The following is a 19,100-nucleotide window of genomic DNA, read 5'->3' on the forward strand; positions in this document are numbered from 1 at the left end:
GTGCTGCTATAACAGAACACTACATACTGGGTAATTTATAAAGAACATAAACTTATTCTTTCACAGTTCTGGAGGCTGGGAAGTTCAAGACCAATGCACTAGAATTTGGTCTAAAGAGAATCTTCTTACTCTGAACACACATAGTAGAAGGCAGAAGGGCAGGAGAGAGAACAAAGGCTGTGTCTCCACATGGCAGAAGAGCAGAAGGGACAGAACGTGCTCCTGTAAGTCCATTTTATAATGTCATTAATCCATTCACAGGGAGGGAGTCCTCATGACAGAAACACCTCCCAAAAGGCTCACTTCCCAACACTGTGGCATTAGGGATTAAGTTTCCAACAGAAGAATGTGAAGAAATGCATTCAGACCGTAGCAGTGTGTATTGTTTTCAAGTCTATATGTATGTTTGTGTATTTGTGTAGATACATGGGTGGCTATATCTCCATAGAAACAAAAATAATGTTTTTTTTGTGGGGGCAACAAATTTTGGAAAATGAAGATGGTCTTACTAGACTAGGATGGTTCTGCAGGGCAAAGAACATGTCTTAGGTAATTTTGAATTCACAGTGTCTAACTGTCTATCATGGCATGAAACACCAGTAAATAATGGATGGTTTTGAGTTTATCATAATAAGAAACGGGATAAGAGTAATAACACTTTATAGTGGAGGAGAGTATTATATGTCAGGAAGTATTATATGTCAGGAAACATATAATACTTTTTTAAAAAGTATTGTGAAACTGTGGTTCTACAATTATTTAGTATGAAAACAAATAGAATTATAAAAACAGTGGTTTCAGAATATTTTGGTGCCCTCATTTGTATTTCTAAAGTACTATAAAATACTCAAGAAAAATTCAGCATATATTATGTATATTCAGTTTATCAAACAGGAAATGCAATGTGCAAGTTAGGAAGGGCTTTTATTGTAATTCTTAAAATTCTATTTTTAAATCAAGAAAGATTTAGACCTTCACATTTAAATCCATAAGCTTTAGTTACATTAAAAATTCAATCTCTGCATTATCATCCTTTCATTTATTCAAACATATTTTTTATTGAGCACTTACTCTGTGGCAAGCCATGTTCAAGGTGATGGGGGTGTATCAGTTAAACAAAAAAAAAGGTAGACCAAAATCTGTGCCCTCAAGGACCTTACATTCTTGAGGTGAGAGACAGAAACTAAAATTCAACAAATAAATAAGTGTATCAGATAATGGAGACATCATCCATGGAGATAAATAAACCATGGAAGAAATATAGGGAGCTTTGAAGGAAACGGGGGCTGAGCTTTGAGTAATCTACATGCTTAAGCTCCATTGATAAGGTGGTATTTCTCCTGTGTCCAGAAATAAGTGAAAGCATGGACTGTTCGTGTATGAGTGACAGTGCCATAGCAGAAGGAATAGAAAAGCAAGGGCCTGGGGCCATGATAAAGTCTGATGTATTTAAGGGGTAATAAGTACTAGAGGCGAGTGAGCAGAAAAGAAAGGAGCTCTATTGGAGTTCAAGAAGGCAGCAGACAAGATACCAGATCACTTACAGGATCTTTTAAGCCAGTGCACAGATATTAGTTTTTATTCTGAATGAGATGGAAAGCCATTGGAGGATTTGGAGCATTGGAGTGATAGCATCTGACTTCCATTTTCTAAGATCACTCTGGCAGATGTGATGGGAATAAACAGAAGAAAGCAAGGTAGAGAAAAGAAAAACAACTGACAGACTATAGAATAAAGAACCTAAGAGATGATGTAAATGTGGACCAGACATTGTGGCAAGGTCTAGCATTCATAGGGAATCGATTTTTCTTAAAGTTCGTGGTCTTTTTCTTTTCATTTTTAGATGGGAAGCTATGTTATAGATAGTCTTGTCTATCTTTTACTCCCCTAAAATAACTAATTTCTCTATTTTTTTCTGTTCTTCACTGATGCAGAATGCTCACATAAACCTAAAGCACGCTCAGGTCTTCCTGGGCTATATATTCCTACAAGATAAAGTAATTTATATTTTACCCTGATTAGCAAAAGAGGGTATAAACTTGTACGTATGCAATATGAATATGTTTTATACCTAATTTACAGCATAAGGACTATACTTAACAATGTTCTATTACACTAGAAAGTTGCTAAGACAGCAGATTTGGATGCTCTCATCTCTCCTTGTCTCTCTCCTTCTCTCTCACACACATACACATATGCACACACAAAAGTAACCATGTTAGGTGATGAATATGTTGATTTGCTTAACTGTGGTAATCAGTTAACTATATATACCTATATCAAAACATCATGTTGTATACTTTAAATATATACAATTATAAAAATGAAAAGAACTATGCTTTTTCCTGATGCATTTCAAATTTAGCTAGAGGGATAATCAAAGCTCTTCCTCACTCTTCAAGGATTGACAAAAATCCTATGGGCAGTGCAAGAAGTCACAGCCTGAGCAGTGCATCCTATAAATATATTTGCACAAAGCATTTAAATTATAACGTTTGAAAAACAGTATGTGCATTATTCCTCCTAGTTGCCTACTGACTGGAAAGCAACATTGTAGAATGGAACATCACAGGCTTTGAAATCAAATCACGACCCAAACCCTTCTCTGCTGCTTACAATTTGTATAACCTTGGGCAAAGTACTTAATTTCTTTGAGTCTCAACTTTCTTATCTGCAAAATAGAAGTTAATGTGTAGGTCAAATAAAATAAAACCTATTAAACAAGTAGCACATTGTTGGTGCCTAAGTAAAGGGAGATATTGATGTTTACTTTGAAAATATTTGTATATTTAAATGACCTTTATATTGTTGTAAAAAAAAGTTTAAAAATAAAGCTTTCAATACTTAGTTGGCTTTGCAACTTTCAAAGGCATTTTGTAAAATATCCAGATTACTATTCACTTGAGTATTCACAACATAGAATCACTGATTAATCACAACATTGATTTTTTGTTGAGCTTGTAGTTTTGTAAGTCAATGACAAAAATTGAAAATCAATCTTTTACATTATTTTATTCTAGGAATAGTCAGAATTCATAGATGTCTGCATATTAGGGATATTCAAAAATCATTTCAAGTAGGAGAAATGTAATAAAATATTTGCTTCAGTTGACAAATCACTTAAGTTAATTTTATCCTCTCTTGTGAGTTGGGAGAATAATGAGAAGTTAATGAATAAGTAATTTAGATTACAAAAAAAATCTTGGCAATAGACTGTAAGGAACTTAACAGAAATGACATTTCACTAAGTAAATCTCTGATAGTGTGAGTGAAACAATAAATTTTACTAGGAAAACTAGAGGTTATTTTGCCAGTTATGAAACCTGACCATTAATATTCATTGAACTGTGTATATGGAATTTATGGATATTATCTATCAGATATAATGCATTATAAAGCCATCAATGTGGGTTTTTTTGTAGAAAAAAATTTATTCAAATGAAATGCTATTCACATTTCTGGTTTTGAGTAAGAATGCCATATATATATATATTTTTATATCTATATATTTAATTTATATATAGAGAGAGAGAAAGAGAGAGAGAGACTGGAAATTTTTTAAAAAAATTAATTTGTTTCAAAGAAACAGGCTACCAGTAAGCTAACTTTTCTACACTTATGTTATTTTTATGACTATCATAGAATGCCAGAATAATTTGTATTATAAAATAGACTGAAAATTTCCTCTGATTTTGTAGATTCTTGCCTGTGGAAACTAAAATTGACACTGATATTCAACAGAACAAGCTTACCAGAAGATTCATTTATTATTTCTGATACACTCTTACAGATATATACTTTTTTTTTTTTGAGACAGAGTTTAGCTCTTGTTGCCCAGGCTGGAGTGCAGTGGCACAATCTCGGCTCAGATATATACTTTTATACAAGCATTGCAAACCCAGACTATAGATTTCTGGCACTCAAAAATATGTCAAGCCATGCAAAGCTAATTGAAATCACTGAATATTGCAATAAATCAATCAGTCAGTATTGAGAATCAGCTGTGTGCTCAGCACTGTGCAGTCAAGTGGACAGGGACATATCTTGGCAGAAGACACACACGCACACAAAAGAAGGATTTTAAAGTCTAACTAACCCCACAAAAAGACGTGTTAAACCCTTACTCTTGTAATGTACATACAGTTTATGCACCAGTTTTTCACAATTATTTCTCATGCTTGTCTCTCAAACTTACAAAAATGAGGTCAGAGAGGCCTAGTCAGCAATCACACAGTTCTCCAGCAATCACACAGTCAGCCCCTACAGGAGTCCATTTTCTTAACAAGAGAGAATTTTACAGGCTATAGAGAGTTATAAAATTTTAATTTTCATATGCAACATAATAACTCTTAAAGTTGCTTACTTTCTCTTATAAGATTGTCTTTCTCTGACCCAGTTCTGAGCCTGATTTTCCTCTGCTCTGGGTTGTGATCTCTAATAAATCTTTAGAGTAAAGCTGTTATTACAGTGTGAACTGACTGTTCTCTATTCAAATGATATCATGTGTGTATACATGCACATGGAGTTTGAAGGGATTCAAATTACAGTGAATAATAAAAATCAATAACCTTAAAGTGAAAAAAAATACAGGTTGAACGTCTGTAATATGAAAATTCCAAGCCCAAACAGCTCTAACATCTGGAACTTTTTGAATGATGACCTGATGACATAAGCGAAAAATTTAGCACCTGACTTCATGTGACGGGCAGAAGTCAAAACTCAGTCAAACCTTTTTTTCACGCTCAAGAAAACTTGAATATTATGTAAAATTATCTTCAGACTATGTGTATAAAGTCAGTGATTATGAAACATTAATGAATTTCATGTTGAAACTTGGGTTCCATCCACAAGATATTTCATGATATATATGCAAATATTTCACAATAAAAAAATCCAAAATCTGAAAACATTTATGGTCCCAAGCATTTTGGAATATGTATATTTAACCTGCAGTTGACATTTACTTATTTTTGACAGGCAGTAGTTCAACTCATGTGACAAGTAAGAACTGATAGGCATTAAAAAGGTAAATTTTTAAGTTAAGTGGAATCAACTTATAGCAGACATTGAACTCCACACATTTGCAATTTTTTCTTGTTATTTTATCATTACCATGGAGGTTATGGGAGTTTTAAGGTGTCAGTGACCCACATTACCTTTAATATGTCCCCTTTCAATAGGATATCCCAAAAGAAAATAAAAAGGAATTTTAAGAATGTTAAGATATAGTTGAGCAATGGTTTCAATGATGTCAAAAAGATTCAGGAGAATTACTATACAAAAAATAGAGAATTAATCAGTAAAGAGAAATCTGCTGATGGCCTTTAATTAAGTTAGTGATTTAACTAATCTAACATTTGGTTAGAACAAGACTATCCAATATAGACAGAGTTAAATTTTTAGTAATAATTTAGACTGTTAGGAGGAGGCCATTAAATATTTGTCATTAAATTGTTGGAGTCTATTCAGTCATGGAATAAGTATTTACTGAACACTTGCTTTAGGCATATAACCATGCACTATAAAGCAAGCTTCCACTATCCACACAGAGCTTGCACTTTATTTAGTGAGAAAAACATAAACAACTAAACAATAAAAATAGCTCAATGTTTTGGTAAGTAACCATTTGGTGATGTGGAAAATGACAATGCACTGACAGTTCCCTGCTTTAAATAAAATCTGCACATATACACCATGGAATACTATGCAGCCATAAAAAATGATGAGTTCATGTCCTTTGTAGGGACATGGGTGAAGCTGGAAACCATCATTCTCAGCAAACCATCGCAGGGACAAAAAACGAAACACCGCATGTTCTCACTCATAGGTGGGAATTGAACAATGAGAACACATGGACACAGGAAGGGGAACATCACACACCGGGGCCTGTTGTGGGGTGGGGGGATGGGGGAGGGATAGCATTTGGAGATATACCTAATGTTAAATGACGAGTTAATGGGTGCAGCACACCAACATGGCACATGTATACATATGTAACTAACCTGCACGTTGTGCACATGTACCCTAGAACTTCAAGTATAATAATAAAAAAAGAGAAGCCATCCTTGTCAACTTGAGGTTAGAACTGATCTAAAGGAGAGAAAAGATAAAAAATAGAATAAGAGATAGAAAAGACAAAGAGAATAAATAAATGGAATCTGAAAAATACAAGGAAATGATCAACATAAGAGCAGGAAACCTCACAAATTAGACAGGGAATGACTACTGAAAGCCACTCGGGTAGCAAAGAGGATGGGATATCAAAGGAACGTAAAGATCACTGCTCATGATAGTGTGGGAGGAGAGGGAAGAGATAGTGTTAGAGAGTTTTATTTCATAGCATAGAGTTTGATTTAAATTCTATCTCCAATAGAAACTGAGTGAAGTGTTTTAAGGAGGGAAAGGGTGTATAATTTAAGATTTTAAGAAAGGTGACCTGTATTGGATTAGAGAAAGTAAGAGTCAAAAGAAAGAAATGAATCATCTGGAAATATTTTTTTTTTCTCCACCCAAAGACTCAATAATGTAGCCAAGAATCATTCAGTAACAAGGTTCAGAAATAAGAAGCTGGAGGGTATTAATGCTTTCATTCATACAGATGAGCTCTCTTAATTTATTTTAGGAAATGTAGAACTAGAATTGATATTTCACAAATAGATATAATTTACAGCACAAGAAATTGTATATTCTCAAGTACTTTAACATATATTATCTTATAAACTCTGATGACTTTTAAAAGGAAAATAGCGATCTTTAGAAGTGAAAGTAAAGGTAAGATCTTGGAGATGAGAAGCAGTACACCATGGGAAAAGCAAGAAGGAGGAACGTTATGTGCAATTAATCTGGTCAGGAAAGAGATTGGTATAATGAATGAACTGAAAGGATTTTGCGGGATGAAGTAAATTTGAACGACAAGAGTGGGAGTTATTAATATTTTTAGATTATTAATCTAAAGATTTAAAAATTATATAACCTGTGCACATTTTTTATTTGTGTCTTGCATTTTTAGAATTATGTTCCAGATATCCTGAAAGTACCATACCGCACGAATCCCTTCGTGCACAAATTGAGGAAAGATGTTCATAATCCACAATGCTTTATCCCAAGAAAGAACAATAGATTTTAAACCTATATTGCCAATATAGGAGTGCAACTGACATGTGTCCCAGAAATTGTACCTGGGTAAACTCAAAAATTTTACTCTACCACCATTCTAGCCTCAATTCTTGTGAAGATTAACTCAATTCTATTGTCTTTTGTTCATCTAGTATTGTATCTTTAACTTACAATTTAAACTTCCTAAATGCAAAGTTTTCTAACACTAAAGCATTAGTAGTCCATTTTGTCCTATGATTTAACTTGAGAGTTATACAGCTCTAAATAAAATATGATTGTAAATACTTACAAATCCTTGAAAATTAACTGAATAAAACATGTAATGTCATTTATTATCTCCTGTCTTTCTTAGACAGAGATGTACGTCAAAATTATCTCAGAGAAGAAAAGATTCATAAAACAAATGTGTACGGCTGAGAAATAAATAAACTGAAACATTTTGACTCCATGAGTCAAAATGACATTTCTTCTAATGTTTATAAAAGAAACAAATATTTGTACATTTTTATAAAACCATGGTAGGTATATTTGAGGATTCTTTCAAAACAGTTTATATAAAACATAATAGAATTCAACAAAGTCCAAAGATAAGAAATTGAAATAAGGAAGGGTTCAAGGAAATGACTCAAAGGGAGAGATAAAAAGATAGGCATTTGATCTTGGTTAAATGAGAGGAATATTATAAAAATCTACCAAAATCCGAAAATGATACAGATAGCTCTTACTCTGAAAGCAACCAGACCTGGATTTTAATTCCAGCTCTAGAACTTACTAACTTGTGTAAATTTGAAATAATTCCAAATTCTCTTAGAGACTTTGTTTTCCAATTTGTAAAACTGAAGTTATAATACTTCACAAGCTTTTGCGGAAAAATAAATTAAATATATATTTTGTCATAAGCTTCAACATATAGAAGTTACTGAGCAAATATTAATCTAGGCCTTCCTATATCCTGTCTCTAAATCGAAATTCTCCATGATAAATACATTATTATGTAATAAGTAAATTGCAAAACTCTTACATTTTGCCAGATACTATAGATAGAAAATATTACTGCGGCTTAAATATTGAAATAATTTACTGATGCTCGTAAGTTGTAACTAATTGAAGTTGACATTAAGGAATAATTGTGCATCTTAACAACAAACTCTTTAATGGCAATTTTAGATTATTACATTGATCAACTAATAGTAAAGTACAGCAAGATTTATGTTGTCAAAATCTTTGGTCATCATCTCTAGTCACTAGAGTGAATATTGAGAGTGAATGTGAAGAATGTTCAAAGTTGTATTTACTATTGAAGATATTACCTATTTTTAGTGTAAACACCCCTATGTTCCTACTACATAGCCTAGGTGTAAAGGTCACCTTGTGAAGGCAGTGGACAGATGGTGAAGGCTTGTACCACTGTTACTCTGCTAAACTTAGAAAAGATCTGAAGACACCACTGATAGGTAAGATCCTATATTCTGTCCACAGGAAGCAAATGAGAACTATTTGGGTAAGGGAAAAAAATTCCAAATATATTATGTTAAGCCAATAACAATTCACCATTAAGTAATGAAAAATACATACCAAAAAGAGAAGTCTAGGAAGAAAGGAGTTATTTGTGCATAGAAAATTCTCATAATAAGTATTTAACTCAGTGCTTGAGGTTGTCACCAAGGATCTCACTTTTTGAATTATGGTATTTACTTAAGATCAGAATATATGAAGAATATATAACATTGGTGTTATTTGTAATTTACAGTTCAATTGCTAAAATGTCATTTCAGAGTATGTTAAATTTAAGATGTAGGCTTTTTGAAAATAAGATTTTCCTTGATGAAATACAAACAGGATTGAATTTATTTTGTTAATTTAATTTGTACATAATAGATTTAGAGACACGACATTAAATCTAGTGAAAAGCATTTGTTATTAAATTTCACATGCCATTTTTCTTTATATTATTTCCTTAGCATTTAAAGAAAGTATAAAGAACATACAATCCTGTATTATTTTTTGCCTTTGTATATTAGCAAGTAACCATCATTTCCCAAGCAAACATTGGTGGGCAGTCTCAGCTCTTTCCTTCCCAAAACATTAAATAATTAATAATGTCACCCGCTTCACACTTTTGTGAAAACTATTCTAGATGCTTTATGGCACTTACATCCTTGTGGGAAAAGATACACAAGCAAATATGTAAGTAAATAATGTCACGAGGTTGTGTGTAGAAAAATGAAGCAACCAAATAAATAGAGAATGCTGAGTGGAGCTGCAACAGTTACATTAGATAATATGGTTAGAGAAAGCCTCTCTGATAATATGACAATCAAGAAAAAGCCTGAATAAATAGGTAGGAGGGTGGACTGGAGTTTAGCAGTTACCAACAGGCATGAGGGAAGCAATTGAAAAGACTTTAGCCATGTGTTTGGTACCTTAGAAAAACAATAAAAGGGAGGGAAAGTAATTAAATGAATGACTCAGTTAACTGTGAACTCTATGGATAGAAAATCTCAGTAGCACTCAATCCCCTTGTTTTTTGTTTGTTTGGTTGTTGTTATTGTTTTTTTTCCCCTGAAATCTGGTTTTCCCCAAGCCTCGCCAATCAATTCAGTATTTTTTTCAACCACTATTTACTGAAGATATATCATTCTCATCTCCTTTGTACACTAATAGTCTAGCTTTAAAATACAGATATATATTTGTTTGCATAGCCAATCTTCTATTTAATTACCTTTAAAGGATTTTTAATTTCTTCTTTATTCTCTTTCATTTAATGTTATTCTACAATGTGTGTAATTTGAGGGTGTTTTTTTTTTTTTTTTTTGGCTTGCATTCGTTCTAATTTAACTCAATGGGCTGTACTGAAGTTCTTAGTGGTTGTTTTTGGTTTCACCTCTTTTTGAAAACTGCATGTATTTTACTCCCTCCTCTTCAAATATCAATTACTAAGTTGTAAATTATGGAGGTTTCATTCACCACTGAATTTTTAGGGTATACCTGTCAATTACCTTAATTTTTAAAAATCTGTTCTGTAACTCATTACCTTTGTATCCTCTGCTATTTCTCAATATAAACTATATGCAAAATACAAACAATGGTATTATTAGGTCTTATGTACCCTTCATCCAAACTTTATTTTCTTTTTATGGACAATCTTCTTAAATTTCTACTTCTATCTACATCACCCAACTACTTGTCAATATGTTTTGAAGAAAATCCCAGAATTTACGTCATTTTAGATACAAACGTATTAATGTGCATCCAAAGAATAAGAGATCTTTTCCTTACGAGGTAAACGCCATACCATAATCAGACAAAAATTACAGTAATTTCATAACATCATCAAGTATTCAATGGGTACTCAGATTTCCCTATCTAACTGATATTTCTCCAGGTTTGTTTGTTTGTTCGAATTGACACTCAAATAGGATATCTACCTATTGAGTTTTTGTTGATGCCCATATTTTAAATTCCTAAAACCACTATTTTACACATGAACTGGAATACTTGTTTTTCCTTGGGTGAGCTTTTGTTTTCTTTTAGGCAGTGTTGAGTTTTCTGAAATGTTTGATGACGTTTGGTTGCCTGCTCATCTTTGCTATGAGTATTTCTGCTTGCATCTCTATCAATCAGTTGCAGATATTGATGCCAGGGATGTTTCACTGATGCATAGTCAGCTGGTCTGTGCTGGCTTCTGAATGTCAGGTCTCCACATTCCTCCTAGACTTTATATATAACCGAGAATACCTGCTCTGATTCTCTTACTCCCAAACCCCACCACCAGGGGTTGTGGGAGGAGGGCAGAGGGACAGGGGTACAAATATGCCTGTTTACTTTAGCTAAAGACAAGTGGTGTGATGCAAAGGAGAAGGGGCCAAATCATATGGTGCTACTAATGCAGGCTCGCAATTGCCATCCTGACTATTACAAGAAGGACCTCCCTGGTTTTATTTTATCTTTAGAATCTGTGCTTGTAGCATGCTTAGGAGTGTCCCCAATTCCGCAACTATATATTTGTACAAGTGTTAACATCTGACTTTCTCTGGCCATTGTAAGCTCATCATCTTTCTACCTGTTCAATATTTCCAAAAGTTTATTTCCTGTTCATGATACACTGCAAGCAAAGTAATAGATATGTATATATAAATACAAAGATACAAGTTTCATGAATACATACATGGACAGCTAATGTTCCCTCACTTTCTCATGGTACAAAAAAAGCTAAACACATACACATTTCCTCTAATATCAAGGAATTCATGGTAGGATATGAGGTGGGTAAGGTGCTTAATCTGACTGATACATTCAATACATGGCCTATTTATTGCTAACCATAAATTAGGCTAAGTTGTGCTCCCTCTTTCTCCATACAGGTAGATGAATAGATATAGACATATGAGTAAACCATGTATCTCTCTATACCTATCTATCTGTATATATATTATATACATAAATAAATCGATGTAAACTATTTCTATCTATCTAGACATATCTATTATATATACATATGAAATCTTACATGGACAGGTAGATAGATATATCTATAGGCAGATAGCTATATCTAGGTAGATAGATATATTATAGTTTAGATAGATATATACAGTTTACACATCTATAAATAGACATCTATAAATAGATATCAATGGATATCTAGGACTACAGATTTCTATAGATATCTAGATCTATATCTACAAATAGATAAAGATAACTATATCTGTATATCTGTATCTATATATCAATAGATAATAGAGTTTACACATTTATAGTGTTTTCTATAGATAACTCTATTATCTGTAACTCTGTATCTGTATATCTATATGTACCTATCTATCTATATATACACTATATATCTATCTATAAATACATATATAAACTATGTTTTGGATTTATATACAGTTTTGGATTATGAATCTTAAACTCTGTCACTCTCTGTCTCTATGTCTTTATCTATCTCTGTCTCACTCAGAGAGACAGAGAGAGAAATAGAAAGTTTAAAATCAAAAACTGTAAATAAATTCAAATTGTATAATAGCTCAATAATTTATCTCATTTTTAGGTCACTTAATTCTTTCTATTATTTGGATATGCATCAATCCTTAAAATAGCTATGACCTAATGAGATATAAATCGCTCAAGGTAGGAGATCTAGATCCTATTAACTTTGTGATTTTAGTAAGAGTATTGCTAACTGTTCTTTAATAATGAGGTTAAAACTAAACTTTTAATGTGAAGATTTCTAAGCATAATAAAATGTTGTTATCCTTTATTCTAGCTTTAATTATTAGATATCATTGAAAGAATATTAAGAATTATGCACATAATTAATTGAAATAAATTAACTTAGTGTTCTAAAAATAAACTAACATAGAGAGGTATATATGTAAATGTTAAGATATATGACCATGATTTCTATAATCATGTATTTCATAAAAATAAAATTTCAAAGGCATTGAGAATATTGACATTAGAAACCAGATTGAAGAAAAAAGCCATGATGGCTACCTGCCACAACACATACTTTCACCAAATATCTGCAGGCCTGACATATGAAAACAAACATTTTTTTTTCTTTGCCTCATAGAGCATAGTGAAAATTTTGTGGGGGTAGTTAGAGAGTACAGATATCGAATCATTAATCATAAGTTGTTAAAAAGCAATACTGTCTAATAAAAATTAAGCAGGTCATTTCAGTTTTCAGAATTATCCAAGCAGAGGCTAACTTACTCAAGCAGAGGCTAAACAGATGACAATTTATTCACCTGTTTACTTAATTGTAAATAGAATTCGTGATTTAAGAGAATGTGTGATAAATGAGTGAGCTAGTTTTCACTAACACTCCTTCCTGCTTTAAGGTACTTTCATTTTATGTTGTTATATAATGAACAATGTTGTTATATACTTATTTCACTATTTTATTAAATTACATATAATTCATACAATTACATATGAATTTTACTAGGGATAGGTTAGTATGAAAAACAGTTTATAGAAGGTTTACATTAATTGAAAAATAACCTTTTGTCATACTTTTGTTTATTTCACCTTACAAGCTTAGGCATTTAAAACTTGATTTACCTGACAGTTGTTTCTTTCATTACAGACATCCACTAATGGCTTTATTGCCTGTCTAATGGTCATTAAGTGAAAATGGGCATCTGGAATAACACAGCTGGGGTCCACTTTACCAAGATTCTTTTTAACAGTTGGATATCTACATGATGTTCATACCCACTGTTCTTTCTGAACATTAGTGCCCCATAACTGTCTTTTACAATGTAATTCATTTTCTTTCTTCACTTAACTCTGTTGAAGGAATCAAAAGGCTGAACCCGTAGTTGTACTAAGAAGGGGAGGGCAGATGGTCCTGAAGAGTAGAAACATCTTACTTTAGAGATAGCATTAAGATGAGCTTCTATTGACTTGAGCTCAAAAATTAAAAAAAAAAATTACAATCTCAGTAGTGCATTTCAAAGGCTCAGAATTATTGATTCAGATATAAATCCATGTTTAAAAATGCTAACACATATGCAGTGTAACTAGTGTTACCAACTGGTATACTGTTTCCCATAATGCAAAATTTACTCTTGTGTTTATTTTTTTTTAATACTAAAATATTGAGATTCTTCCCCGCAGTGTCCCGAAGCCCTCAATGTTTGTATATCTCTTTAAGGTATCTTATGTGTATGAAATATGGCTCTAAAATGCTAGATTTGGCCAACAACAACAACAACAAAATATCCCCCACCTTTTTTTTTTTTTTGAGATGGAGTTTTTCTTTTGCTCTTGTTGCCCACACTGGAGTGCAGTGGCACAATCCCGGCTCACTGCAACCTCCACCTCCCAGGTTCAAGCGATTCTCCTGCCTCAGCCTCCCAAGTAGCTGGGATTACAGGCATGTACCACCACGCCCAGCTAATTTTTTGTATTTAGTAGAGACAGGGTTTCACCACGTTGGTCAGGCTGGTCACAAACTCCTGACCTCAGACGATCCACCCGCCTCGGCCTCCCAAAGTGCTGGGAGTACAGGCGTGAGCCACCGTGCTGGGCCCACAAAAATCGATTCTTAGAGTTGTTCAGTTCATTATGTTTAGAAGAACAGATTAATTGTATACAACAATAATACTGGTATATGTTATAGTTATTGTGTTTTTCAACATAATAGTTTATTTGAAGGATTGGTATGTTATTAACAGATTTCTTAAATATAATCATACTTGGATTATGAACTATCAGACTAAAAATAATATTAGTGCTTGTATTTTTCTGTGTGTGTGTGTGTGTGTGTGTGTGTTATGTTTCCGCTAATCGAAGAAGCTTGCTGGTATTTCTTTCTTGGTCCTTGGATACACTCAGGCTTTCTTTCTAATACTACTCCCTCTATGCAGATATACTCAAGATGAGTCCTCCCTGTCTTGTGTTTAATACAAGGTCATGGAATGCAATATATTTAGTTAATTGTACCTAACTTTTAAAAAGTCCTTTACGTGAACCTATAATTATATGCATTTTTTATATGTTAATATGTTCTAAAGGTGTTTGATGTTTAAAGTTCATTTAGAAATGTTCTTATAAGTAGAATTACTTCAACCATCTGTACAGACTAACAAAATATTATTCTAAGTGTCTCCTTATGTTTTAAGCTGAACTCTCTCTCTGCTTTAATTGCAATAGCTATGGCAACCACCCCATCAATGACAAAAATCCTAGAAGGATGTATGTATAGTAAGTTGAAGTGTTGAGAAGAGAATGGCTCAGAGGCAAGTGGGGAACAAGGTAAAAACATCAAAAGGTTGTACTGGTGATAACGGCTAGGTGTGTGCCATTAGTGCCTCCTTGATATTAAAAAAAAATACGGTGGATCAACTACATGTTAGTCAATTCCAGCCTAGTCATCAAGAGGATATTGAAAGGGAACTTTTCAACAAGATAGCAAATAAGTTAAGTGCATGGATCATGGACGTTCTCTCCAATCTACTTGATATCTAAGCTTCACTAAGTATCCAGATGCCATCTTGTGAAGCAAGAAAATGACATACTTAGTAAGAGGAAAGACATAATTACACCACATATGTTGTGATATACTAAACACATTTCATTTTTTTATTGCATGTAAATTTAATTTATCCTACCTTTTCCAGCTTTGAATCATTAAATCCTGTGTAGGTCAGATGCAGTTAAAAACAAATAGGTCTTTACTCAACCATGACTTTAAAATTAAGGATTAATGTGTATATATGGAAAAATGTTTATGTATAAATTCAGGTTTTGTAGAAATGAGCAAAGGCTTACTAATAACAAAAGTTCATATTAACATACTAAGAAGGCTTGAGGAATATAAAATACATTTGGAGAGACTAAAATATAAACTTTATTGTGATAAGCCTATTGCAGGAAGAATGCGTGATATAGATATGCATAATGTGATGTAGGGGAAGTATTTTAAAACAAAAAGAACAACTGTTGAGATATCAATGGTGGGTGTGAGTTGTGGGAGAGATGGGTAAGTAATGCAGAGCAACAAAAATGTCTAGGAATGCACAAGTAAGCATGCTGGTTTCCATTTCAGATTCAAACTTCAGAGAGAGGGGGAAGAAAACCATTTAAATATATCTGGCATAATCCAAGACTATTTACGACAAGTGTTCTGTGTTTCTAATAATAAAACAGACTTCACCTCGGAATACCTGCAGAACTGGGACCCCAATGACCAGGCAGAATGAAGAACAACTTGTTGAAGGTATAGAGAAGGCAGCAAATCGTACAAGAGGGTCCGTCCCAAACCAGAGATAGTATAGATAAACCTCTCATGTTAACTATGGAAAAAATAAAGGAAGATAACGTATTTTAATAGAAGGGAAATTGTGCTTATTGGGAGTAAGAACACTGAATTGACTGAATATCTTAAAGAGAGTTAGGAAGTGAAATTCTAAATAGGTGATTATTCTTTGACCAATTTTGTCTTATCTCTTATCCACATTCTTCCCTGCTCTTCCCAATACATGTGTAAGAATATCCAAGGGCACACACATACCATAAGCAGGAATGGTGTCCTAAGGAAAGTCAATATAGAGAGTAAGAAGTATATCTGTCACAATGTGTACATGTATACATCCTAAATATTTGTACAATTAATTTACTTCTCTTCATTTCCAACACTCCTAGTCTATGCTATGAACATCTCTTGCCTAAAATACTACAGAGGTCCCCTAAATTTTTCCACAAATCAGTTTTTTCCTCTCCAAGCTGTGAGCAGAAATTCATTTTTAAATTGCAGATATGACCATGACACATATCTGTCTCAGTTTATAGAACAGATCTCTAACAGGGCCAGCAGCTTCCAGTCACTTCTGTCCCTTACCTTTTCTCCAGTCTCATTTTACATTTTTTTTACACGCTCTCTATATTCCTATAATTAAATATTACTTTCCCCCCAATGCCTTTGGACTGCTTCTTTCCTCCACATTAAATACTTTTTACCACTTCCCTCAGTTCAGTTAATTCTGCTCAGTGTTTAGAGCTCAGCTCAGAATATCCTTTTCTCATGGAGACATTCTCTGGCCAACCCAGACTAGATAATTTTCCCTTGCTGTATACTTTCATACCTCCCTCTGTATTTCCTTCATAACACTTATGTAAGTGTGTACAACTGCATCCTAGTTTTTATTTAATTTCCTCTCTCTGCCATGTTCTGTAAACTCAATGCAAGCTGAGTCTGCCTATTTATTTCACTATGCGATACCTAAACTCCTAACAAAGTATTAAAAAAATAGGTGCCAAAATATCTGTTAAGCCATTGTGTGAATGTATAAATGAATAAAGATGTGAATACAGATACACTAGTCTAAACACGTTTGCATGGCACATACCTCTATGTGTTCCAAATAGATAACAAGGAGAATCACAACTGATCATTGCCAGAAGAAAAATCTGGTAAAACTTTCACTTTCCAGGTATTTAAATAGCATTCATGTTAAAATTATTAGTTCACTTTTATAATGCGTTGAAAATACTTAGGGATGTATTTACTTATCACAAGTTTATTTTACTCTTTGAAAATATATTGCTCACTGGACTATTTACAATAGCAAAGACATGGAATCAACCTAAGTGTCCTTCAATGGGGAACTAAATAAAGAAAATGTGGTACATATATACCATGGAATACTACACAGCCATAAAAAAACAAAATTATGATTTTTTTTTGTAGCAACATAGATGCAGCTGGAGGCCATTATCCTAAGTGAAATAATGCAGGAACAGAAAACCAAACACTGCTTATAAGTGAGAGCTAAACATTACTCATAGAAATAAAGATGGCAACAATAGACATTAGAGACTACTAGATGGGGAAGGGATGGATTAAAAGGGTTGAAAAACTAACTCTTGGGTACTACGCTCACCTCCTGGGTTACAGGATCATTCTTATCCTAAACCTTAGCATACACAATATATCCAGGTAACAAACTTGCACATGTACCACCGAATCTAAAATAAAAGTTGAAAATTAAAAATTTATGCATATTGCTCATTGAGATAGACTACATATTGAGAGATTAGCTCTATGAATATAACATGAACCCTAAATTGTGTGATTGAGAGAATTCTACACATTTATTGGCCTTCATTTTAGATAACATGTTAAATAATTCAATAATGAACATTTGACAGTGCAACCTCTTCATATAAATGTGCATATTAGTCAAGGTAGGCTGTCTTATTAGCTTAATAACTAAAGTCTATTTTTTTTTGCATGTGCAAAGTCCAATGTAGAGGCATCTGGAAGCTCTCTCCTAAATGTGGCTCTGTCACCTAAGTGGATTGCATTGTTATGGAAGCCACTATTTCAAGCTGTAGCCTCTAAAATCTCTACAGCCAGGGTTGGGACTAATATTCAACCCTGTAACTATCATTGCATTGATCAGTAATCAATCACCTAGTCGAGCCTCACTTCGATAGAGCTAGGAGAGGCAGTTTATGGGTGTATCAAAAATAGGATGAAGGTGGCTGGGCATGGAGGCTCACGCCTGTAATCCTAGCACTTTGTGGGGCTGAGGCAGAAGGATTGCCTGGAGCCAGGATTTCGAGAGCAGCCTTGGTAACACAGTGAGAACCTGTGTCTACAAAAAGTAAAAATAACAAAATAAAAAAATTACCCAGATGTGATGGTGTGCACCTGTAGTCCTAGCTAGTTGGGAAGCTGAGGTAGGAAGATTGCTTGAACCTAGGAGTTCGAAGTGGCAGTGAGCTATGACTATGCCACTTAAATAGTGAAACAGTGAAAAAAAATAGCATAAAGGAATATGTACTGTAATATTTAAGTATTGGATTTTAGTAACGAAAAGTTTCTAATGGTTAATTGTGTTTCCCCACAAAGATACGTTTAATTCCTAATGCCATGTACCTGTGAATGTAACAATATTTGGAAATTAGGTCTTTGCAGATATAATTAGTTAAGATGAGGTCCTAATAATCTGTGGTAGGTCACAATTCCATATGACTGCTATTCTTATAAGATGAGAAAACAGAAACACAGAAAAAAGGCTTGAAAAAATACAGGCATAAAAAGGCAGAGACTGGAATTGTGCTACTACAGCCAAGGAATGCTTGAGGCTCCCAGCCATTGGAAGAGTCAGGGAGACGCTCCCTAGAGGATTAGAAAATATATGGTCCTGCTCACATATTCATTCTGGACTTGTAGCCTTCACAACTACAACTATGAGACAATAGATTTATGTTGTTTTAAGCCACCCACTTTCTGGTACTATGTTACAGCAGTCCTCTAAGGTGAGAACCATATAGAAAGTCAGTCATATCCTTCCAGAAATTAAACAAGCTGGAATCACATTTTATTCATTGGCCTAGTAAATTCCTTTGCCGTTCTCAGTATTTCTAGAAAAATATCAGGTTGTTGTGTTTTATTTTTATTTTTTATTTTTTGTCTGATAATGAAAAGGATAAAGAATCAGCTAAATAACAGGACTTTTGTCATTTGA

General features: G+C 33.5%; 1 long non-coding RNA gene across 2 annotated transcripts in view; it reads left to right on the forward strand.

Moving 5' to 3' along the window:
- Window positions 1–19,100, forward strand: part of LOC134759898 (uncharacterized) — a 41,868-nt gene that overhangs the window by 7,299 nt on the left and 15,469 nt on the right. For both annotated transcript variants that reach the window (XR_010136798.1, XR_010136799.1), the window contains exons 2-4: window positions 67–224; window positions 14,779–14,880; window positions 15,674–15,844. This is a non-coding gene — a long non-coding RNA (uncharacterized LOC134759898). The remainder of the gene's footprint in view (window positions 1–66; window positions 225–14,778; window positions 14,881–15,673; window positions 15,845–19,100) is intronic.

The sequence above is a fragment of the Pongo abelii genome, chromosome 14 (genome assembly GCF_028885655.2).
Source record: "Pongo abelii isolate AG06213 chromosome 14, NHGRI_mPonAbe1-v2.0_pri, whole genome shotgun sequence".
Taxonomy (NCBI): Eukaryota; Metazoa; Chordata; class Mammalia; order Primates; family Hominidae; genus Pongo; species Pongo abelii.